This window comes from Rattus norvegicus, chromosome 7 (assembly GCF_036323735.1).
Source record: "Rattus norvegicus strain BN/NHsdMcwi chromosome 7, GRCr8, whole genome shotgun sequence".
In the NCBI taxonomy this organism is placed as follows: Eukaryota; Metazoa; Chordata; class Mammalia; order Rodentia; family Muridae; genus Rattus; species Rattus norvegicus.
Genome location: NC_086025.1, coordinates 70,468,864 through 70,494,772, shown reverse-complemented (window position 1 = coordinate 70,494,772; position 25,909 = coordinate 70,468,864). Strand labels below are relative to the sequence as shown.

Here is a 25,909-nt window from a genome sequence, read left to right as displayed (position 1 = left end):
ATTGAGGAAATTACTCAGATTCCTTTCCTTGCCACTGTGTTTCCACTGTGCCTAAGCAATATCCCATGACCATCAAAATTAGTCACGCCTTGCTACCTCTGAGGTAACCAGCATCAAACTCTCATTGCTAGATGAGAGAACAAAAGCCCATGGGGGTTGACTTCAGCCCAAGAGCACGTAGTAAAGAGTCAGACCCGTGATCCTCAAAGCTCCTCCCTCCTCTAACTCTGCACACTCATTGTCTTCCGTGAGCCTCGGAGAAATGCATGTAGATAAAAACTTAGAAAATGTGTCCTCTATACACCATTGGTCCTGTGTTAAAGAGGGGAACATTAAACATTGGTCTCTTAAGAATACTAAGAGAGCTTTAAGTACAATGCCACTGCTAATGTCTGACTAGATATTTAAATGTAGATCCCATACTTAAAAACTTAGCAAGGCAATGCTCGTGAACAGGGAGGGATGGGGATGTCCATCCAGAGCAACGGGTAACCCTGACTCACCCAGACTCCAAACCTACTCCAGCAGTCTCTCCCATACGTGTCCCACTGCATAGAGCCCTGCCCAGGAGATCTTCTGGAGACATGTACATTCAGCTTGAGTTCAAATATTTTGCGAGCAGCATGGGGACGTTTACACAAGAGCAGTTTAGCCGTTCAACTTGAGTGGCAGTAGGTGGCTCTGGCAAAGGGATGGAAAGAAAGGGGCTAACCCAGGAGAACACGTGCTACTCAAACCAAGGAGAGAGGACAGCAGCCAGGAGCCCGCCCCTACTGCTCGGGGTGCCCCACTCTGGGACAGAGGATGCACAGGTGAGCTGCCAGCCTCGATGTGAGTGTTAAACTGAAGAAGGCTCATGAATTCACAGCCGCAAGCCCTCTAAGTTAGAAGAGGATCCCGTCTAGACTCTGCCCTTAAACTCTGTGACCTCAGGCAAGTTACTGAAAGTTGAACACCCTAAACTGAACCATGAGAACCAGAAACATCCCAGAATCCACACGCTTTAATAAGCACCAAGATGATACCACAAGTGGAAATGTATGTACCAAGAAACTCATTTCATGAACAAAATCATCTAAAATATTAGATTAAATTGCCTTCAGATGATTGTACCTGGATGCAACTTTATACAAGGCATCCATGAAGCAGAAATGAATGTATATAGATTTGGATTTCACCCTCAAGACATGTCATTGTGTATATACAACCATTTCAAAATTTGAAGGAAAAAAATCTAAAATCCATAACATGGTGATCACAAATTGTTCTGGATAGGGGATACTAACCTGCACCCCTTAAATAATCAGTTCCTTGATTTTGGAAAACACATATGAAAACCTCAATTATTCATAATCCATAGAGACCACGTTTCATGAGGTATTTCATGGGAGAGCCTTAAAAGAGAGGCCGTGGACCTCAGAAGCACAGAGTGGACCTGTGGCATCCGAGGTCAGGCCCTCAGAAGCCTGAATGAGAGAAGCACCAGGATAGCAAATTGGTACTGATACAGCTCGAGTCATAGCACAGAAAGCTACTAATGACAGAGGCTATGGAGCCAAGCCCCAAGAAAGTCTAGGCCTCAGAATCCAGAGAAGACGCTCATGGGAAAGGGAGGGGGACTCAGGAGCAGTGTGCTAGGCAACCAGTGGGGTCGGTTGGTTGATTGTCATCTTCCTTAAAAACGGCTGAGCCAAGGGAATGAGTGTCTCAATAGGTTTTTTTGACAAATATATGTGTTGCTTAGAAAATGCCCTTTATCTGTCCCATCTTTAAGACCACAGACCTATTCGCTCCTCCCACCTAGTGTCCTGAGCAGGCTGGTTCTGCAGGATACTCCACAGTAAATGCATTCATTGGATGAACGAAACTGGCATGCTTCTTGACTGTGAGACTTCTTATTGCTTTTAATTTGTCATCAACCTCTCAGTGGAGAGTACGGTAAGATATGTTTCCTGGGGCTGGAGTGGTGGCTCAGCAGTTAAGAGCACTGGCTACTCTTCCAGAAGACCCTAGTTCAATTCCCAGCACCCATATGGTGGCTAACAACCATCCCTAACTCCAGTCTCAGGGGATTCAATACTCTCTTCTGGCTTCCTTGGGTGCCAGGCACACGTGCAAAACCACTCACGCAGATAAAACACCCATACACATTAAATAAATATTTAATTAAAAAGAAGATGTTTCCCAAGGTTGATTGTGGCATTCTTCCTAAAATTGGAATCCTCGACTCCTATAGGTCTTTCACAATCTCAACACCTAGAACCTCTGCCTATGGGTCCCTTCTTCTGTTCTCAGGCAACTCTCAGCAGAACATGGCCTTACTCCCAAGTCTTTTCATTCAAGTAGAGGCAAAGATGAGGCTTTGAACAAGAGGGGAAGCCCTCGCCTTGCTCATACTCTCTCCTGCACACAGTTGCGAATCAAACGCTATCTCTGTGGAAGATCCTTTGAATGGCCTGGTTGGGGCGTCTGTCCTCATTCAAGCCACTCCAGATGCTGCCACAAATAGCGTCCCTCGAATAGCTGGGAGTATGCACTCAATTCACCCACACTTCTTGGGAAGAGGCGTCCTCCGGGAATGTGTTGAATGGAACCCTGAAGCAGGCGGCTTTAAGCTACACTAACTTGCTATGTTTCTTGTGTCATCCATCCAAAATTACCTCGCTGAAGCCTTACCCATCTCTTTTCAAAACAGTCGTTGAAATCGTTTGCAAAATTAAGCTCTCCACAAACATCGAGACTAATCTAACAGTTTTTGTAGGCATTAGCCTTGACTATTGATGTTCTGCTAGACCTTTGCATAGCGTGCCAGCATGACAGTAGGTTCAAACGTAGGCACGCGTAATCAAGGTTGTCTCTACGCTCATTTTATAATCATGGGGGTCGCAAATGTAAGTGGAGAGAAGGGGTGAGGCAAGACAAGCTCGCCTGTCTCCTTGACTGTTTTCTAACAGGCAGTGTTTATTTTAAGCAAATAAAGCTTTTCTGTCTGTGCTTTGGGCTTCTGTGTCCCAGGAACGGGGTGCTGAGCACTTCCTCATCTGGAGGCATCGCGGCACTGGAGTAGCCTGCCAAAACTCTGCAGAGCGGCTAGGAGGGAGGCTCACATCTGTTACCGCAGCACTCAGGAGGTTTTAATCTCATGATGAGATTAAAGCCAGCCTGGGCTACAAGTGAGACTATGTCTCAAATACACAAGGTTTGTCCTTCTGCAGCGGCCTGCAGCAGCTCACTTTTTATGCCTTGGAGGGTGTGTGGCAAGAAACACAAACAACTCTCCTAGGAGGATTGGGACTTCCATCAAAGCCACAAAGTGCCAGGGAAGCAGTCACTTCGTCCAAATGGAAGTGAAGCGGCATTTCATCTGGGGGAATGTGTTTCCCATTGCTGTGACCCAGCACCTACAAGGGGCCCTTCAGACAGGAAGGCTTTATTCACATTCATGTCTATTTGCATTAGTCATTTACACTGAGAGGATGAAGTCTACTGTATGGGGAAAGTTCAGCATCATTGCTTCTGCAGAGAAGAAGGGGGGAGGAGGAAGAGGAAGGAGAAGAGGAGGAAAAGAGGAGGGAGAGGAGGAAGAGATTCAGTATACCTTTAATCCCGGCACTCAGGAGACAGAGGCAGGTGGGTCTCTGCGAGTTCAAGACCAGCCTGCTTTATAAACTAAGCTACAGGCCAGCTAGGGTTACATAAAGAGGCCTTGTCTCAACTCCCACCCAATCTCCCCACCCCCACCTCTCTCTCTTTCCCTTCCTCCCTCCTGCCCTCTTCCCCCTCCCTCCTTCCTTCCCTCCCCCTCTCTCTCAGCTGTTCCTAAAATGGAAATAGAGTGCAAAGAGGACACGGGACTTTCCTTCAGTGATATTTTCTTCAGCAAGGATCTGCCTCCTTAAGCTTGCAGTCTTCCCGGACATCTCCATCGCTGAATAGACGTTCAAACGCAGAAGCCCAGGGTGAATATTTTACATTCACACCACAGCAGGGAGTTATGTGGAAGCCCCATTATTATGCATACTGCTTAAAACCTCAGTGAACATATTAACTGGAGGCACAGTGCAGTCTAAAGTCTGTAAATACGCAGTCTCCGACTCACGTGAAGAATAAGCCACATTTAGTTTTAGATGAAGCACATCAGTACTGAAAATTATTTGGAACCCCGGCTTTCTGGAAAACGTCTGTGGCTGCCTCTACCCTGGGCCATGAGAGAAAAAGGAAGCCTTGGAAGTTCATGATGCTTGCCAAGTGTGTCAAGAGTACCAGTTGTCCCAGAAGACAGCTGGCACACACAGGCAACTCACTCGCTCTGACTTCATTTTTTTCCTCGGTAAAGAAACAGCAATTACTCGCCAACCTGCTTCTTTGCAGGAACCCAACAAGTTTGCATACGGGATCTGTCATTTCTCTAATCATTGCTCGATGTAACTTTGGTTGCCAGAGAATAAAACCTTGCTTGTTAGGAAACCTTGGATAACGGGGAAATATGCAGAAATGAGCGTGATATCTCCACTAACTTGGGTACCGATGATATCGTCAGCCTTGGGTTGAATTTCTTTGAGGGAGCTGATCTCCTATGCCAGGCATTGTTCTTTACCCCAGACGACATTCAGCTGTTTAGAGGTGACGCACATCTCTAGGGGCAACCAAATGATGCTCCTTTGACTACTCCAAAGTCTAGAATCTGCACAGAGGTCTGGTTAGGTGCCCTGTTGGAACATGGGAGCACAAAGCAGGCTTTTAAAAATCAGGGATAGTCTCCTAAAATATATGACCTCCGTGTGTGCAGTTCTGGGGTCCAATATTTCTTTTTTTTTTTTTTGGTTCTTTTTTTCAGAGCTGGGGACCGAACCCAGGGCCTTGCGCTTCCTAGGCAAGCGCTCTACCACTGAGCTAAATCCCCAGCCCCCAATATTTCTTGGTTTCTTGTTCAGATAGCAATGGTGTTTTAGGAACCTTCCAGAACTGCAAGGTTCTGACCTTCACAATGACAAGAACAGCATGAATCTATTTATGGTCTTTGTCCATGTTTGTGTGCTGTCCCTGGCCAGTGGGTCCCCATCAGAGGTGGTCTCCCCTTCAGCCAGCATTCTCCAAAGTCCTGGCATGGACATGGCTCAGCCTCCTCCAGTTAACTGGGTTGTCTGGTTCCTCTTCCCCCATCCACCATGGCTAATTTTGTTTGAGATTTCACAGTGCTTCTAAATTTGTATATGTAAACAAACAGGGACACACTTTTCTTCAAGTCTTTATTAGAATTAAAATTAGGAATAGTTTTCAGCCTTCATACAACCAAGCTGATGAGAGCCAAGCGCAGGTGGGTGTTGGAAGTCTCTCAGCAGACACAGTGGGGACGGGGCATTCACACTTGCTGCCAACATGGCCGGCTGGTTTAGTTTTGTAAAGTGTGGTCAGAATGAGTAGAGAGTTTACATGAGTGGTTTTCCATGGGAAGAAAGATGACCTTCCACTATTAGGTTCTGAAAATACCAAGAGACTATTCACTTAAAAGGTTGTAGATCAGGAATTGTGATTAGCTTTCTTTATGAAGAAGGAGATCAATTTAGGGCCGTCTGTTGGGCATCCAGGAAACATCAATTGTGGATTCCAAGAAACTACGAGAATTTGATCTTATTTTTATCTTATTTCATTATTGATGTTGTTGTTATTGTTATTATTATTATTGTTATTATTATTATTACCTTTTGTAGCCTAATAAGAGAGAAGGAAATGGTGTGGATCTGGGTGGGTGAGGAAGTGAGAAGGATATGGGAAGAGTTGAGGGAGAGGAAACCATTATCAGAATATACCGTATCTAGTTTTAATTTTAAAAATGTGTAAGTTAACACACAAACAAAATTTTCACTCACAATTTAGAAGTTCAGGTTAGATATTCGGCCACTGCTCATTTTTCTCCTGACAGAGAGACGTCTAGTGGTTTTCTCATATCCTAACCAGAAATGACCAGTTCCCCTCAAAAAACACTTTAAGAACACCTTTGTGAGCACAGTACAACTTGTCTGAAAAGCAGCTTTCTCCAAAAGTTCAAAATTACTGAGAATAAGAAGCTAAAGGATAGGGTTCAGGAGAGCAGAGAGAGCACTCGTGGTGGTGTCTCGGTGTGCTCTGCTGTGAACGTGACCTTGGCAACTGAGTGTGCACGTTCTGTGGGAACAGCACAGGAATGAGGTTAGTGTGTGCTGCAGGGGGAGGGGCTCCAGGGCAGTGAGGGATTGCAGCAAAGATCTGGATGTTAGCACATTAGCCTCAGGTCGCTGCTGAACCAGCCTCTGAATCTTCAGGGCAGTTCAGTGTGGCACTGATTGATGTTGGTGTTTCCAGGATGCCCTGGTACTTCTAGAAGAGATCTTTGTACTCCTAACCTGCTCTAAGACGTAGCCTCCTGAGCTCTGAAGTTCTGAGTTGGTGTCTCCCCACTCCCCCATCTCTCTTCCTTTGCCAAGACAGGGTTGTTTTTCTGTGTAGCCCTGGCTGGCCTAGAACCTGCTCTCTAGACCAGGTTTCCACGCTGGCCTTGAACTCACAGAAATCCACCTGCCTCTGCCTCCTGAGTGCTGGAATTAAAGGCATGCACCACGCCTAGGTTGAGTTGGTGTTTTCGTCCTATTGGTACGTATGAGTTCGTACATTCATCCCAAGGCTGGGTTTAGAAAACCTTTCTCATCACCCTCAGTTCCTTGCCACATGCTTACCCTGCTCCTCATTTTAAGAGCTCCTACAAACTCCATAATCAAATCTCTTTCTGGACATAAAAAAAAGTTTCTAGAAGCATCTTACTTTTCGCTGGGGGTCGGGTATTCGTAAATGCTCTTTAAAGGAATCTGTAATTTTGAAGCCTCACCAGTTTTTATGCTGCCTGGATTGTTTCACATGCACATTGGGCTTTGAGAAGAGCTGTAGGCCCCAGTAGCTCTCCCTGCCAAGAACCATAGTCATTTCCAAATAGTATCCCCTTCAGTACAATGTAGCAACCTGAGAGCAGCAAATGTTTCTGGTGCTCCTTGGATCCACACAGTGAAGTAGTGGGAAAGGGTGGACTTTACACTCTCTTGCTAGGATGTGCTGGTGTCTGTCCTCTTGGGTGGGATGTAAGTTCTGTGTGCACGGAGCGCCGTGCAGAGGGAAGCCTATAAAGAGACTGCATTTGGCACCTTATTCTTCAATGCCGGAAGTAGGTCAGGGTGCAGCGTCCTTACACAGTTCTCTACATGGCTGAGAGCTCCTTCAGTCTGATCTTGACAGTTCCCACTTGACTATACCCACCCCTCCATCAGCTGGACTCCTAGCAGGAGGCGGGCTCTATCATGGGGCAATCCACTCATCAGAACAACATGGTTTTAAATTGTGGTGCAGTCACTTCCTGGCTGGCTTTGAAACATTTCTCACTTTCTCTTAACATCTGTTTCCTCCCACGGTGGCATTAGCATCTACACTGCAAAGCCATTGAGATTAAGTAGAGTGTCACATGTAAAGCACCTGCCACAGTGGAGTGTTCCAGAAATAGTATTAACGTGCTGGGAGAAATCCTTTCAAGATCCAGCCCAAAGCCTTTCTCTGGACCCTCCTTCCCTGCCAGTGACTCTCTTGTCCTGCACCCCTTTAGCACAAAGGTCTTCCTGAGTGGGTTTGGGTTTTGTGGTCCTATGGGAAGAGGGAGCATCAACCGAGAAAATGTCAGCATCTGATTGGCCTGTAGGGCCAGTAGGAAGGTCCAGCAGCTGTGGGAGGGGCCACCTCATGGCAGGTGGTCCTGGATGGATATGGAGGCGGGCGGGCAAGCCAATGTAAGTGGTGTTCTTCCACGGTCTCTGCCCACACCCGCCTTCATGAGCCCTGGCCTCTGTTTCTCCCAGTGATAGACCGATGGGAATGGATAAACCAAGTAAGCCCCTCCCTCTCCAAGTTGCCCTTTGCCATGATGTCAAACACAGCAACAGAAAATGACCTGGGACCTGGGTGCACCCACACTGCCCCTACTTTGTTCTTCACAGTTGCTCCTAAACTCACTTATTCAGGGGTACTTTTGTTCTTAGGGTCACCGTGGCCATGTGTAGCAACACTACCACACAGTGACATTTACCAATAACCAGGACCAGGAGCAGCGCTTGGTAGAGGCTACCCCTCCTTTGAGTGGCTGTCCCCTTGGCTTCATAATCACATCTTTGCTTTCCTCCTAACACACCCGTGCTCTTGAAATAGTTGGGGGACACAGAACACCATGTTACTTCTTTCTAACCACATTCATTACCCCAGTAAATGCAACCCGTTCACTGGTTCTTACACCTTCAAACAGTACTTACTGGCGTGCTTAGACCCAGCTATAAAACCAATCCCCAATTCCAGAGTCATACCTGATGCCTTCCAAGATGGTCCACTTGAACCTAAGGGCTCCCAACTCAGTGTGTGTGTGTGTGTGTGTGTGTGTGTGTGTGTGTGTGTGCACGTACACACACGCACCTCCCGTGCATGTGTGTCTGCAGAGGCCAGAGGGTAATCTTAGGTATCCTTCTCCAGGAGCCATCTACCTTGTTTAATGAGACAATCTCTCTCTCGCTGGGACCTGTGGCTCACCCGTAAGGCTAAATTGATTGGTCAGTATGTATCAGATACATTAATATCTACGTGTGCCCGCAAGGTGAAAAAATTCAAGATGGGAACTTTATCAAGAGGTAGAGTGATTCAAGAGATAGGGAGAGGGAGAGGGAAAGAGAGACTAAGAAGGGCAAAGTGACCACTGGGGAACAAGTAAGTCCCTTCTCAGCCACATCTTTAAATATCTCTGTCACTTCTGACCAAACAACGAAGCCTAGAGAGCAGGGTGTGTTTTGTAACCTCCTAGATCATTTTATCAATCAATGTTTGTGATCAGAAGATCTGCTTAATGTATTCTCATCCAAGGGATTTCATGGGGAGTTTTTATTATAGTGCTCAATATAAACAGGATGCAACCCCTAGTGTAAATACTGGAGGAGTAAATGACCTGGGGTCCCAATGTCAGAGAGAGGTCCTCTATAGTGGTGTCCGCATCCCTTCATCCTAAGCTGGGACACCTGTCAGACAAGTGCCTGCAGGGGCTGACCGCCTGCCCCACTAGAGCACCCAGAGGCAAGGCTCCTGCTCTGGCAAATCTGCTGACCTAATTTTGGGAAGTAAAAGGCATTGGGGTACCCCACATTCTGTTTCTAAGGCATCATGCTTCACGAGAACTGGGATCTCTGAGCTTCCCCTCCCCCCAGGTAGCAATAAGGCTGGGAGAAGTGTCCCCCAGCTCCCCAGGAAATGAGAAGGGTCCCTGCTACAGGAAGTAAGGCATCCCTCCCCTGAATCCAACATCTGTCCAAACTTTTCACAGCTCCTAGGCAGAAGGAGACCCAGCACCAGGCCTGGAGCCATAAAGGGAAGATTGCGTTTGTTCCCTGCTAACTGAGATTTATGGCGACGAGCCGTGACCTAGCCCTGGGCTTATCTCTGTGGTGCGTTTGAAAAAAGGCCAAGCTGGTAAAGAAGTAAGGCAAAGCGAGAGGATAAATGGGTGACGGTTTTCATATTCATGAGTGCAAACTTTGCAGGGCATCACGACCCATTTGAATTGAAATGCTGCTGATGCTAAGTGAGATGCCTATCCTGGACAGGGCACAGTCCCAGGACAGAGCACAGCCCCAGGACAGGGCACAGCCCCAGGACAGAGCACAGCCCCAGCACAGGGCACAGCCCCACTCCTGTGAGAACTCAGCATAAAGTTTGCTGTCTTGTGAACTCAAAAGAAACAGCCAGTGCTCCACATACTGGAAGTTCACTGATGTTTTGGGCACTTTCTCCACGTATGCAAGTTATTGCTGGTTAGGACAGGCAGCTGCACCAGGAACCTCAGCCGCTCCCATCCAAAGGTCAGTTTGCATTGCCCCTAGGATGAATGAGATCCCTGCCCCCTCATGTCATCATGTCTTTCCCAGAATAGTCAGCGGCATGGCCTCTGGCCAGTGCTTTCCTCCTTCCCAGTGCGGGAGCCTCTGATCCCTGGTCACTGCGCTGCTGGGCTCCCAGCTGGCTCTCGTTTCCAGCGGCCTCTGAGCCCCCTGGCCAGGAGGTAATGTTGCAGAGTGAAAATCATTGTAAAAATAAAACCCGTTGCTAGCCAGGCTAGCCAAGCTGCGTGGGAGGAGTGGAAACTTCAGGCTATGTGTTCTCGGAGTGACAGATTGTCAATAGCTGGGGTGTTCTGCGTGGGGAGCCGGGATGAGTTGCTCTGTTTCAAGGCCCAAATCTGTGTGATGTCGACTCACTCAACAGCCCTTGGGACATCTCCTCAAAACCAGGAGATGAGCTCTCAGGAGCTCAGCCATAGCCACAGACTGGCTCTGCCATTGGCCACCTTCTTGATTTGAGCCACCCCGGGAATATGGTGTCACCTTGGGAACCTCTGCATCAGAAGTCAGGCGTGGAATCAGCTCTTAGCTGAATTCCAAGGGAGAGCAATGCTGGTCTTACATCTACGGGAATGTGGCCCAGCTCACCCCCAGCTTGCTCCCATCAATGGTACACTTTCTCTCCCCTTGGGTAAGCTCCGACGCCAGCTCGCCATTAGCATTTGTCATGTGGAACAGCCGTCACTCTGGAAATTCCCTGTGAAATCCAGGTGCTGCTTGCTTACTTGTTTGGAATGGGGAGGGGTCTTCTTTGGGGATGTCTATGTAGCTTTAGAACTTTGGTTTCCTGAACCCTTTGTCATGTGGTCAGATTGAGGCAAGAGAAGAAAGGGGAGCATCACTTTCCTACCCACAAGGCAGGCAAGTCTCGACTTGTGCTTGAAAGCTTCCCTCAGTTGAGGTGAACGTTTCCAGAAAATAATATAGTATCATGTCTCCCTTTTATTGTTGATGATGGCTTCCTCTATGTGTCAAGAGATTGAGGGCTGTCCCTATTGCTCCTCCCTCCCAGCCTATCCCCTCCTCTCACCTCCTCCTCCTCCTCCTCCTCCTCCATTTCCTCTTCATCCTTCTATTCTTTTCTCTCCTTTCTCCCTTGGTATCCTTGTATTTAAAGCCACTCCGGCTTGGGGTATAGGCTTCAGAGAACATCTTTTTGAGAACTGCCCCCAGCCATTGGCATGGGAGTACCGTGTAAATCAGCTAGTCATGTTGCCATAAACCTTTCTTATCGAGTAGTATTCACTACTGTTTCATTTTATGAATGCCTCTTTGTCTTCCAAGAAGCATCTCAGACTAAGCAATGGTGTTGTTGAGGATGTGGGAGGTTTCTGCCTGCGTGTTTGGCTGATTGATTCGCAGACGGTTGCCATAAATACTATAACGCCAGATTCCTGTAAGTGTGCTGCAAGTATTAATCTGCAGAGAAGGCTGGAGACAAAAATGGAGGTGTATCCTCCCTGACATCCACTGGAGCCAATGGCATTGTACTTTCCAGGAAAGGAGCCCTGAGATCTACATGGGACTCAACTCCTAGGTTCAGAGTTAGACCAAACTCTTCCAATTGTATCTCTTGGATGTGTCCATTCAAATTGCAAAATAACGATTGCACAACCTACAGGTCAGTGCTGTGCTAGACAAGGTTGCATACAAACCACTCGTACTGTGGAGTTTAGGGTCTCGTGAAGGCCCATACATCCGTGTCCATGAAGGAAGCCTGTGAGCGCTGCTGTAACATCCAAGGTGCAGCAGGTGCATGCAGGAAGTGAGAGAGAGAACTCAGCTGCGGCTGAGTCAGAGCACCTGGTGCTTGGTGCAGGCCTGGGGCTAAAGCTGCCTCTTCCCGCTGCTGAGTGGGGTGTCACAGAAGGTGCTCACGGCCGTATGTGACACCTAGAACAGGCTTCTCAGTGACAATCTGCCCTGTTGTAGGCTTCCTGGGGAGTTAGTGTCAGAGCATCAGAGGGGACCCAGTGAGGGTGGGAGGCTCCAGGCTTTCCTAGGAAGTCTGTTCCTCTACAGTAGGCTCAGGAGTGAGTGGTGAGAGACTCAAATGCTTTGAAAGGCAAGATGGGCCAGATTGTGAAGTCACTGATAAGTGTTGGGGTTTAGATCTCGGCCCGTGCCGGGACAGAACACACCCAGACAATATGGTTCCACATGGAGAGATTTAATGAGAGAAGAGTAGAAGAGAGGAAAGGCAGCCGGCCATGGGCATGTGGTGGGAGGGGGGAAGGGAGCAAGAACAGAGAAGAACAAAGAGTAAGAGAGAAGTAAGAGAGAGAGAGGAGGGGGCAAGCAGCCCCTTATATAGAGTCAGGCGCAACAGGCTGTTGCTACGCAACTGTGGGGGCGGAGCATACCTGGCTGTTCCCAGATAGCTGTGGGGGTGGAGCTTAGACAGAATACCAACGTTAAGGTCAGCTTGACCTTGAAAACAGTGGTGAGTTAGCTGTGCCTGTGAGCAAAGAGGAGGTTTTTGAAATCTGTTCTGGTCGCTATGAGAGTTGCTGGTTTGGAAATGAAGAAAGTTGTAGAAGAGAGGCGAATCACATTTGCTTGCCCAGAGCATGCCGCGGGCCTGCCATGTCCCAGGTGTGCCTGACTGTAAATAGAGACCAGGTCAATCACTGTGCTGAGAGAAGGGGAAAACAGTATAATAAACGTTTTCTGGGGCACAACTCGGGTGTGGTGCTGCACGTCTTCAATCCCAGCACTCAGGAGACAGAGGCAGGAGGATAGTTCTGAGTTTGAGGCCAGCATGGTCTACATAGCAAGTTCACAGCTATACCGAGACCCTGTCTTAAAGAGTATGCTCTGAAAACATACTTACAAGTAATATTATACAGATTGAGCAAGAGATAGACAGGTTGGTAGATAGGTAGGTCATGAATTGGGAATAGAACTTGAAGAAGAAAGAGGAAAATAGTGTAATAATCTCAAAAAAGAAAATGTATGTTATAAAAAATTTTTTAAAAATTAAACCTGGGGATCATTTAGAAGTAGGATCGTGAAGAAGCAGCAAGTCTAACAGCCTGACATAGGAACAACCCCTGGGGATGCTGGGACTCAGCTGTTCATCAGGCATGGAGGGAAAACAGCCTCTTCTTCCCAGCCTCCTCTGTGCTTCCTCGTTCTCTGGGAACAGAAGCTGCGGGTGAGCAGGTGACGGGCCTCTCTTCAGCTCTGGCAATCCTGAGAGAGAGAGGTCAGGGCATGAGCCAGATTCACTTCCAGACATATTCTAAAAGTTAAACCGTGATGGACAACAAAGGGACCAGCAGCTTTGGTCAGAGTTCTTACAGCACCATGTGGCACCTTGAATGGTCAGTCTGTTCTCTGTGAAATGCAAACTGGCATTTGACTTTTCAAAGTAGCTTTTCCTGTTGAGATGGAAATGTTTATCAGAGACACGTGAATCATGGAAAAGAGGAAAATATGGTGCTGTTTGATGAGAGCTTGTGGAGGGCTCTGAAGGCCATTTCAGGTAAACAGTAGGCATGAGTGGCGATGTGTAAATATGGAACCAGCAGGAAACAGGGATAGGAAAGGGGATATGGCATCAAATGGCTTTGGCTTATTGGAAAGATGTTGTTCATGATCTGAAGGAAAAGACAGACACTAAAAAACAAAGCTGCCATTGCCTCTGACTGTGCTGATCTTTCCAGAAACTACCAGAGGCGCCTTTATTGGAAAGACAGCTGTGGACTGTAGGCTAATTTATTGCCAGGGCGAATCAGCGCCAGTCCTTTATTGCATGGGAGAGATTCTAATGGGATAAATTTAATAATCCTGAAACAAAACACTCCACGTGTATTGAGCTAGATTCTTAATTGGAAGCCTCCTTCAGCATAACCCTTGTAGGGTGCATATTGAAGAAGCATGCCATATACTGAGCACAAAAAAAGTTGCATCTTTCTTTTTCTAGTTAATTCCGTAGAAATCCCATATGTCATAATAGCAGGCAAGCCAGTTGTCTGTGTCAGAAAGAGATAACCCCTTATCTGTGGAGGTTATCTCAAATTAGGCCATGGAGATCAGCACAATCCAAGGCAGCAGTGGCTCTCTCTTAAGTGTCTTAGTTTATTCAGGACTCTCCAGGGCTTTCCCAATCCCCTCCTCTGAGGTTTTACAGCTCTAGGCTGCATTTGCTCCTCACCGCCTCATGGTGGCGCTACTTAACAGGACCCCAGTACAGCCCTGTGCTGCTGGGAACCACGCCCATCCCACTCCGGAAGTAATCAGGCGGCCCCAGCTGTGCTAATTCGAGGCTTCTTATACATTTACCACCTAAGGAGCTAATACCCTCCTAGTCCCTTCATTCAAACAGTGGGCCAGATTTTCTATAAAATCCTCAAAATAAAGGATCTTGAAACTGAATTTTCTGATATTTCAAGTCTGGTAGGTCCCTACTGTTAGAAACCTCAATACACATACTGTGTTTTGGGATTGGTTTTGTTTGTTTGTTTGTTTGTTTGTTTGTTTTGCTTTGCTTTTTCCCATCCTATGGGTGGTACCGTTTGAGCTCACAGTATCATCTGACCTTAGAGAACTTGTCACTGCCGCAGTCCATTTTCACTGGTGAAAGAAAATTTTACTTTATGTCCTGACCCTCTGTACATGCAAGTTCACAACTGCCGCAAAGATCAAAGGTAAGTACCTAACCCCCAAAGGTCAATTCTTCCCATTCTGTGTACAGAGGGTGCTGATCACTCATTGAGAAAGGCTTTGGGCCAAGAATGACACCTAGACAGAGGAGCGATGTTGTCATAAAGTTCCCTGACTTTGCCATTTCTGCAGGTGAACCTGAGGATGTAGGATGCAGTCTGCAAGAGCAGCTGGGGAACAATGAAGGGAGGAGAGATTTGGACGAAGGGAAGAGGCGGAGGGGGGGGGAGGACAGTAGAGCCAAGAGCCTGGAGAGATGCATCATGGGTAGTGTGCTTCATGAGAAAGTTCTCTGTTCCAGCATTGGGCATTAGGACCGATGGCTGCCAGACCCATTGTTTTCCAAAAGCAGCTGTTCCGGGTGCAGCTAACAGGGCATAGCTGAGCAGTCCAAGCTGAGGCCTTGTCTGTTCAGCAAACAAGATGCATAATTTATCATCCGAATTGGAATACTTTTAGAACAAAAGAAGCACTGTAAAAATAAAACCAGGGCACAGGTGTAAGCAGAAAGGAAACCAGGGCTAGAATCGCCTGAGCCAATAATTGTGAATAATAAATTATTCTGGTTACTAGGGAGGCTGGGGGAGGGGGCAAACTGTGCCACCCAACGGTGACATGATTGGAGAGATGTGTATGGAGGAGCCATTCACAAGGCAATTGCCAGCAACCATTCGAGGTGATATTCAGCAAGTGCCGACCAAACGGTATTCACAGAGCATGGCAGGAAAGCCTGGGTGAAAAAGCCTCAGCTCAGTTATATCTGGGCACCGACCTTGTGCTCACACAAGGTACATGGTCTGAACATCCACTACTTGGGTTGGTTTGTTGATTGAGTGATTGATAACTCGACCAGCGAGTGAATCACATGCTCTGTTCAAACTACCGCATCTCCTCTCCTCTCTCTCTCCAGAGAGAGACATGCTAGGGTTCAGGCCCTGCTCAGCCACCTACTTTTAGATCTTGAACTCTTTTTCTATCAAATCGGCCTCCTGAGTGCTGGACAAACAGGTCTGCTTCCTCCCTCCCAGCTCTGCTAATACCATAGTCTTTGACCTCTTAGCTTCTGGAACTGCAGGGAATGGCTTTGTTGTTGATAAGCCGCCATGTTCGTGAGTTTTGTTTTGGGTATATCTGCATAAATGGACCAAAGTAATTCCTATAGGACTGCCTCGTGCTATTGTAAATGCAGAAATTAAACAAGATGTTGTCAACAGAATGTTCAATGGTTCCGGATGCAGAAGGGGTCAAGAGATCATAACTGTGGTTCCTATTCTGGGGATCATACTAGAAGCAAAAAGGAGGACCAGGACTATGCCTGGGTAATAGCACTCCTTATGTTGTAACTAACCTCACAGAAGACTTTGTTACTGCTGGTGGCTGGGGTGTTTAGGGCATTATCTAGAGTCCTTTCCTGTCAACTGAAGAGATAGCTCCTACTGCCTTACTCTAGTATATGCATCATCTCATAGAGTAAGGGACAGAGGCGACTGTTGCCAGGGTTGGTTAAGTTGTGCCTCTCGCTATTTCCTATGTCCGATTTGGTCACATATATCATCCGAAATGTGGCTCGCCCAAATTAGGTTGTGTCATAAAATATATGTTAAGTCGTAAATATTTAGAATTTTATCAAAAGATTCCCATAATGATTTTTCTAAACAGCACCATGTTGAAATAATAATGCTGTTAGATACATTTTGGTTACATAAAATACACTCTTAAGATGAGTCTCAATTTTTTTTAAATATTTAACGTGGGTAACATATTAATGAGGATCATGGCTCTTCCTCGAAGCTCATGCTATACGCATGCACTTCAGTGCTGTCTCCTGCCCACCGGAGGCTGTGTCTGACCAATGCAGGGCTTTCCACCTCAGCTGCCTCCTCCCAACTGGGCTACAACATTGTCTCCCACTTTACTTACTTAAAATACAGCTTAAGCTCTCAATTACCAGGTGAGGGAGTTCACACCTTTAACCCCTATACTCTAGAGCAGAGGCAGGTGAATCTCTGACTTCAAGGTCTGTGGAGAGAGGCCCTGTCTCAATAAACAAACAAGCAAAAAGAACTCTGGATCTGAGGATGAATGATTACAAGGAAAGTTCAAGTCACCTGCTCACTATGACAACTCTGATGGACAGGTGACGTGGAACTCTGCTCGCTCAGGTTTCATGTTACCCATGCACTCCGGCAGGTCACTAGCTGTGACTTCTGATGGGACTGAAGCTTTTTTCTGGCTTGCTATACTGAAAACCTCCCTCAGCTTCAGGCACTTTGTACCCCAAACTTGCTACAGGTTCATTTGAGGGGGAAAAAAGATAAACTGTGAATGTCTAGATTCTAATTGAGGTTGTTCATTTCTATCTGCATTCTATCTTGTTCTACATCACCAACAAAGACAGTTCTCCATCTTAGAGGTAACACTGTCTCCATGGCTACAGCCTCCAGAATATTTTAGTTATTTTTTTTAATCATTAGGCATAAAAAAAAGCACACTTACAATTGCGCTCTTCCTATTTAGTTCTCCCTAAAACTGGCAGTTGCACTTTTTTCATGGATGAAACATATGTATATATAATAATATATGGTGTATATAATTAATATATACATTACATATATATGGTGTGTATAATATATACATTATATTATATATTATATTTATACTATATACTAATATATATAATTATGTGTAATATATGTATTATATATTTGTATTATTAGCAAGCATCATTTCGAAGATCAAGAAAATGAATACGTTTTCAAAACTAAGGAAACCAACTTACAACAGTTCAGTGTTGCCAGGCAGACACTTTCCTTTACTCAGTGTAGAAATGAACCCAGGTAAAGCCTGTCCTCCCCATGGGCCCTTCTTTGGAGATTATCTCTTTGCCTGGTGAATCTATAGCTCCAATTCAGAAACAAATGATATCATAAATATATAGTATGAAGGATGCCACAAGATTGTTCAGTCTCTGAGGAAAATCTAAGGCCTGTGTCCTCCTGAATAAATAAAAATCATCATGATGCCCACAGTCTGGAGTGACCCTGCTCTCAGCGGTGCTCTCTGCCAGGGTCTAGGAAGAGCCTGGTTTCCACTGGCTTTGATGTCATCTCGGTCACAGGGAGGAGTTTCGCCCCAGTGCAGGGTGGATTCTGGAAAGCCTGGTAGAACTTTCCCCTGGAGAACAGGCTCCCTCCCCCTTCATCTCATGCACATAACACAGGCATTTTCTGTGTGAAATAGTGTCTCTCACACTCGTAGCGTTCATTACTAAATGATTTTTTAGGATATAGTGTTGCACGGTAACATAAGCCACATTTTTCGGGGCGTTTTCCTCCTGACTCTTGGGATGTTTCCATCTTTCGGCTAGGCATAATTTTTGCTCGCTTATGTGCGTTTCGTTTCCGGGTGTTACAGATCAAATCTGAGGCATATGCATGCTAAGCAATCGCTACCACAGAGCTTCAGCCTCTGGGTTTCTAAAAGAGTGAGTTCTTTGCAAAAGCTCATCTGTCCATAGAGAGTAGAGACCATCCACACAGCTAGTGAAGTGACTTAATCTAGAAACAATTGAAGCGATTATAGCATAAATACCTTAGAAGACCAATGGCCTTGTTTCAGGATAAGGTGGTTAAATCCAAGAGCTGCTTTCTAGTCGCCCATGGAATTGTGATTTTAAAAAGTAAATAAATAAAGCACTAGAGGGCAAAGCAGTAGCTTTGAAAGGCTTGACTGAGGGGTTGTGAAAATCCTGCAGTCGGGCTTTAGGTTCTGTGTAAAACACACATACACATGAACGCATACATGCACGCACACACACACGAAGACACACACACGCAGACACATACACACACACACACACACACACACACACAGGTGTGTATATGCCATTGTGGGGTTGGGAGAGCAGAAGATACCACCTCATGTGACACTTTTTGGTGGAACCAAACCCTGTAGGCTCAGAGCCGTCAGAAAGGTTCACCTAACTGGGCCTCCGGCCACACTGCTTGCACCTGTTTTATGCCTAGGACAGCATGAACCATGATGGACTTGCTCAGAGCAAGCATTTGCTATTATGCCCCCGCCCTTTAATCCTGACTGCCAGTCTTAGCTGTGTGATCTTGGGTCACTAGCTCACTGGGGTCTCTGTGCTTCACTCTCATTTTCTTTTTCTTTTCCTTATACTTAAATATTTCATTCACTTAAAAAAAACGTTTCAAAAAGTTATGTACAGGAGGTAGAGGCTGGGAGTCCTGACCAGGGTCGGATGGGAGAAGGGCAGCAGCCTCCCAGCCTGCTGCATGGTTCTGCCCCAGTCCTGCTGCCTCATGATCTTCATGTTTTTAAAAGCAAAGACTCTACACAGGCACGTATGCCCCAAAACATACACACACATACACACACTCACACTCACACAAATTCTGCCACACTGGAAACTTGTCTTGAGACCCTCACCTGCCCACAGAAGCACTGTTCTCTTGAAATGACCTCTTGGGCTGAGGGGACCCACAGAGGCAGAACAAGGTGGGATTAAGAGGGGCACAGTGAAGGCTGTAAGGGTCAGTTCTAGAGTTTCTCTAAGCCTTTTGGGTCTGTTTCCTCAGTTTGTAAAGTGGACAGTCTCTTTTGGCCCCACCTACCCCAGCCCCAAGGTGCAGGGACAGAGGAGAGGGACAAGAAGACACTTTTGGAGACGTGGGAGCACTGGGGGATGGTGGGAGGCATCCAGAGAACCCCTGGCCTGTGGAGTCCCAGACAGCCACAGTGAGGGACAAGCTCTTCTTAAGTCCTGCCCGTCCCCTAGCTGGTCCGGGTGCTGGGAGATGCCTAAGAGGAAGGGGAACCAGAGCTCCCTGTGAGTGTTGAGGAAGGTCACAGATCCCACCTGATGCCTGTCCTCTCTTGGCAACCCAGCTTACTTTGGGGAAAAGGTGTGGGGTGACAGGGAGGCAAAGGAGCTGGGAGTTGCAGCACCCCTGCAGCTTCTGGGGAGGGACAAACAGTAGCTTGTGACTAAGGTGGTGGGGGTATGTGTGTGACAGAAGGGAGTGTGACATCCATGTGAGGGTCCTGGGCAGGTACTGGAGGACCTCCATTGAGGGGCTGTCTGTGTGGAAGCTGTATTCTATGCCTACCAGGCTCGGCTCTTCCTCATGGTCCTGCTGTCGGCACTGCCCTCTGCTAGGTACAGTGGTTTGGCTTGGTCAGCCAGCTCTTGTATCCGATAGAGGGCATGGAACACTCCCTCACAGGTCCTGGGGAGGGACAGACAGTAGATCATGACCAAGTAGGTGGTAGGTGGGGGTGCAATAGGGGGGGAATGTGACATCGGGTAAGGGGGTGTCACGTGAACGTTACTGGAGAACCTCAGCTGAGGGGCCGGCCTCGCCATCATGGCTGGCTGTCTTGAAGCTGTGCCCCATGCTCATCATGTCCGGTTCTATCTTGCCAGTGTCACTGATGAAGCTGCTGTAGTTATCACCCTCTACCCGGTGCAGTGGCTTGGTCTCGGGCAGTCAGCTTTAACGTACCACTCGGCAAGCATTGGTGCACATGTCGGCTGCGATGGCACTCATCTCACTCTCCCTGAAGTTGGGGCAGTAGAACTTGGCAGCGTGGAGGACAGGAAAGCGCAGTGGCTTGCATCCTGTGTTAGGGGAAGAACAAATGCTGGTACCATAGCTGTTGGCCAGTGTGTTCCAGTCACAGAAGGAAGCCAGGAGCCGCTGCAGCAAGACCTTGTGCTGCAAGCCTGTACTAATGTGGCAGTGCCCTTGTCCTGTTGCACACATTGGTGCCCGTCACGAGCCCCGGCTTCTCTGAGGGTCACCTTCATTATAAGCTTTGGGTTGCAGCGATTGCCAGTCTGGTTGGTAGCTTCAGCTGAGAGAGACGCTGGGTCTTGCCAAACTCGTTGAACATGACTGCAGGACTCAAAGACCACCTACTCACAGAGGGCCTCTACCTTCTCAGCCGTCTGGCCAATGTTCAATACACTGTATACGGATACATGTTGTGGATCTGACAGTGCTGCTCTTCTCTGCCCTCCTCACCTGCATCATCCTCTTCGTCTTCTTTGTTGTGGTGGAGCTGGGGCTGTCACTGGTATAAGCACTGGAGGTACCTGGGCTGCTCAGCTCTGCCGTGCTGGGAACACACACGCTGCAACCACAGCCGCTGCTGCTGTAGCTGTGGCCACTAAGACTGACTAGGGCATCCGGTTAAGGGCCAGGTCTGGCATGGAGCACTTGGCTATCTTGAGGTTGCTGCTGTTGCCACCACTGCCTCCAGCCTCCTACTGGCTGCTATCCCACAGCCTCTTGGCCATGAGTGTGCATTGCGCTGAATCCAACTCCTGTTCTGTCTTGACCGGTGACACAAGGGGCAGTGGCGAGCTACAGGACTCCGAAGCTCTGAGGCTAGGGCCTCCTCTGGGTGTGGGCTCTGGGAGTCGCAACTTGGCGAGCTAACTTTGAGAAGAACTCAGTGCCTTTCTCCATGATCTGGGTCTGCAGGAAGCTGGCTGTGTAGATGAGCAGGAACTGGTCCCCCATGTTCACGTGCAGCTGGCCTGCATAACAAAACGTGAGGATCTGCTGGAATAACTGGCCACATAGGCCGGCATCTCTACCACAGCGCTGTGGCTGCTGTTGAATTGGTCCCGGAAGAAGGAGCTGCTGGCAGCCAGCACAGCACAGTGTGCTTTGAAGGCATGGCCCCTCACCACCACTGACACGTCATAGTACAGTCCCTGTAGCCTCTACTCATTGGTGCACTCAAGGATGCTGCTGCCAAAGTTTGGAATCTTCAACTGCAGGGTCTGTGCCATGGCAGCACCGGGTGCCCTGGGTGCCCCTAGTTTTACTTTACCCCCACATCTCTCTCCTCTTTCATTATCTTAAAACTTGTGTGATTTTAGTGCCAACCTCAGTGGATGTCCGTGAGGATTAAAAATTAGTGTGTGTGCAACACCGTTCTTAACTGGTGCTTTGTTGGGGTCTGATCAGAAGTGATGTTAAGCAGCCAACCAGAGTCTGCTAAGCAAAAGGTGGCTTTTTTGATTGTTTAATAAGCTCGGCCTCATTTTCACAAAAGATGTGTTGATACTTTTGTTGCTATCTCCTTGTAAGTTGGTAAAGCAATTCAGTTAGTCTAGGAGTTCCCATCATGCCATTTATATAGGGAACTGTGGGCACAGTATCTACGGTATGACATGCATGAGTATTCTCTATGGATCCTACAGTCCACTAGCCAATAATAAAATCATAGCACATTAAATCATTACATGCTCAAAAAGCATAAGCTCATTAAAACATTAAATACTTACAATTATAAGTTTTGCAAATCTGATTTTTTTCACTTTTTTAATAAGCCAGCAAGTGGGGGGGGGTGGGGCGTAACCAGGCCTCCCTTGAGCAGTAGGCTTAAACTCTAGCCTTCGGGGTATTTTCTAAAATAACCATGTCTTGTTTAACCATGGGTGGGAAGGGCTGGAGTGGATGGCGGCAAGCAGTTCAGAGAGGCGCTTTACTATGGTTTCATGTGGAAACAGCACTCCCCCAGGCTCGCCCAGAGAGCAACCCTGGCAAACAGAAGGGAGAGGCAGGCTGCAGGGCTGGGGACCAAGATGGTTGCTATGATGCCTCTTGTTAGAATGTTTTCAGGCACAAGACTCAAAAACCATACCCCAGGCCCCCACCCCAGAGTTCCCTCACACCACTGAAGGCCAGGAAGGAGCCCGGCTGGCACTTCAGTGATGACAGCAGCCATCTCCCTGACTCTTCTCTCAGCTGCTCGGTCTCATCCACAGACCTGTGGCCACCGCAATCATATCTGACTGTAAGCACTGTCTGCTTCTCCTGAGCAACAATCTGGAAACTACTAGATCTTGAAGTCAGCTTGGTAGTTTATGAGTAAAAGGTAATGGTAGGATGCACCAGGTATTTCTCAGCGTTTGAAAGTTTAGCTATGACAGAAAGGTGTGTTGGAGTGGGAGTTCAAGAGAAAGTGAGGTTAAATGAAAGGGTGCTCTTGGAAAAAAGGACCCTAGGATACTTTCTGAGAGGACAATGACTAAAGAAATGTAAATTTTCCTCTCTCCCTCTCCTCCTCCCCCTCCCCCTCCCTCTCCCCCTTTCCCCTCTCTCCCTCCCCTCTCTCTTTTTCCTCTTAGTATTTCTAAATTTTGTGTTTTTCACCAGAGACCAAAATCCTCGCTCAAGGATTTTTTTTTTTCTGAGCTTCTAGAGTCTTTGTTGCAACAAAGATAACTAATTCAGACACTAGTTAGCCCAGGGAGGTTAGCTAAGAGGGGCGTGTGAAGACGTGTGGTAGCCATGCAGGATTACCATAGATGCTTCCTTTTCAATCATTCCGTTCATATGTGACATGGTGCTTCTTAGGGATCAAAGCAGGAACTTAGAGTCCCCTGAGACTGGAATTCAACTCTGTCCCCAATTCATAACCCCTGTCCAATCTTGAAGAAATTATCTAATTTCCCTAAGCCTCAGTGCCTTATCTGTGGAGTGAGGTGAGCTATTCTTTCCTTGTGAAGTTGTTATGGGGATCGAATGACATATTGTACAGGACACAGTGAGCAGGTGCCAGCACCATGATGAGGGACATAGAGTCTCGTGGCAGGAGGTGACTGTGGTAACAGCAGCTTTCCACTGCTCTGTCTTGTTCCCTTCCCGCTCCTGCTGAACCCCTTCCCCCAGGCTGCCTTTTTCTTGTTCACCTCCTTTTGTGTGGCCCACTGGAGCTTATTGGGATTATTTGCATGGGCACGAAGATTACTTACTAGATCGTGACCAGCTTGCCATTGCCTACACCTTGGAAGATGGCGCTCTCCCTGCTGAGCAACCATTAACTACAAATAGCTCTTCAGGGAGCAGTGAGCTCCGCCCATCTCTGAGCTCCGCCCCATCTCTGAGCTCCGCCCCATCTCTGAGCTCCGCCCCATCTCTGAGCTCCGCCCCATCTCTGACGGACTGTTGACAGTGCCAGGCTTTTTGTAGTGTAGGTTCTGGCGATTGAACTCACATCCTCAAGCTTGTAAGGCAAGTACTTTACTGACAAAGCCATCTCCCACCCTCTAATTTTATATTTTCAAAGAAATCCTTGCAGAGTTTGTATGCAACTGTGAGTTTTAAAAAAAAATAAAGCCTCTTTCTTGACTCCATCTTCGCAGTAGCAGCAGCGGCGTCCACGGGTTAGCAGCCGATGTGCAGCTCTTTAAGCAAGAGATGTGCATTAGGATCCTCTAAAAAAACAAAACTGATGATAGATAGATAGATAGATAGATAGATAGATAGATAGATAGATAGATAGATAGATATAGATAGATTGATTTACATATACATGCACACATATGTATATATACATGTATGCATATACATATACACACATGTGATATATACATAATATATGAAACACACACATATATAAAATTACATATATATATAATTATAATGGCTTAAAGGCTGTGATCTAGCTAGTTTAACGATAGCTGTCTCCTGGCAGGAGGCCATGGACACTAGACTTGTTCAGTCCATGAGGCTGGCTGTCTCAGCAGTCTTAGTCTGCTGCTGGAGTCCTGGAAGATTCCTAGAGAGCTGCTGGTCTTCAGTCTACGTTGGCACCCAGTGAAGGAAGGCCTGCCTGCCTGCCTACAGGATAGGGGAATGGCCACTGGGAGTAAGGGCAGCATACAAAAAGCATCTCCTTTTGTGTGGGCTGCCACCAGAAGGTGTGACCACTGGCTGTTCCCATCAAATGATCTGATCAAGAAAATCCCCCACAGAGGGGTCCAGATGCTTGGACTTCAGCTGACTCCACATGTGCTCATGCTGACAGCCACCATGACAGGTTAGAATAGTGAAGAGAGACAGTAAAGTATCCTGAATCAATGGAGGAGCATGAACAATACATCTGAGATATTTTATCTTTTATATAATTACTAGATTTTCCTTTTTGTGATTTACTCTCTTTATGTGTCTGGGTGGGGGTACGTGTACACAAGTGTAGATGCCCTCAGGGCCACTGGTGCCAGCCCCTCCCCCGGGTCTTAGTTACACAGTGTTATCTCATCCACACCCACAAGGGTGAGTGCTTGAGTGAAATAGGGTCCAAGAACAATGTTTGTCCACTATTAACCGCTGAGCTGTCTCTTCAGCTCTGTATTTTATTCTGGTGGTTTCAGTCAGGACTTCACATACTGCCTGTGAGGTTTTCCAGGGAACCAGCTGGGAATGAGGTGTTCATCCCTCAGTCTACCCTGGGCAGCCAGAAAGGCCTGGCTTTCTCAAGTCCTCAGCGCCCTCCTGCACTTTCCCCAGCACTGCACAAACAGCTGTTCTCCTCTAGAAAAAGGCAGGAAGTGTGACTCTGGATGCTGGGAGAGAGTGATTGCTTCCTGCTCCCACGGTGGGGATACAAGTGAGTAGAAATTCTCATAGGCAATTTCCTGATTGAGTTTGACCTTGACAGTGAAAATAGACAGCAGATAAACTAACAGCAAAACAGGATCCCACCCTACCTGAAGCTCAGACCATCAAATGTTTTCTTTCAAGCTTCAGGAGCAGAAGTTTTCAACAAAGCACACAGGCTGAGGCTGTGACTCTGTGGGCAGGGGGCTAACAGAGAGGATGTGTTGGCCTTGTGCTTAGCATGCCCAGGTCCAGGCTCAGTCCCAGCATCCAAAAACAAGCACTAAGACAATCCAGTCAAAGTTCTGCCTGCACTCTACTTGTGTAAGCTGCAGAGAGAGGCTTCTGGGCTATACCGGTTATTCCCTGGGCTATGAACACTACCCAAGTGAACTTGGAAGTTTTGCTTTGTTCTGTTTGTTTTGAGATAGGGTTTCTCTGTGTCGCTCTGGCTGTCTTGGTACTCACGCTGTAGACTGGGCTGGCCTCGAACTCACAGACATCCACCTCTACCTCCCAAGTGCTGGAATTTAAAAGTGTGCACCAGCTAGAAGCTAACCACTGTTCTGCTCAGGATTGGAGGTGGGGTGCACCTCTGCAGAGGTAGAGCAGATTCTGGTTCAGGACTAGTGCATACAGCAAGCCTCAGCTCCCCAGCCTGACCCCTCTGAGTCTTTCTTAGGCTGGACATTTTGCCAGCCTCTCTTAAGGGCTATGTGAGAACACACTTGTGAGTTTTCCAGTCCTGTCTGCTGGCCTGAAGGGACCCCGCTGTCCCTTCCTGGTGTGTTAGGTGAGCTGTCTCTGCCACCTTCACTCTCGGTCACGAGGTGCTGCATTCAGAGAGCTCCCGGGCTTCACCCTTGGGGC

The 25,909-nt window shown here is 47.4% G+C and overlaps 1 protein-coding gene and 1 pseudogene across 11 annotated transcripts in view; one reads left to right on the top strand and one right to left on the bottom strand.

Annotated features, from left to right (window-relative positions):
• The window catches only part of Ncald (neurocalcin delta), a 432,081-nt gene that overhangs the window by 354,991 nt on the left and 51,181 nt on the right, over positions 1-25,909 (top strand).
• On the bottom strand, positions 19,803-21,441 carry Nacc1-ps1 (nucleus accumbens associated 1, pseudogene 1; annotated as a pseudogene).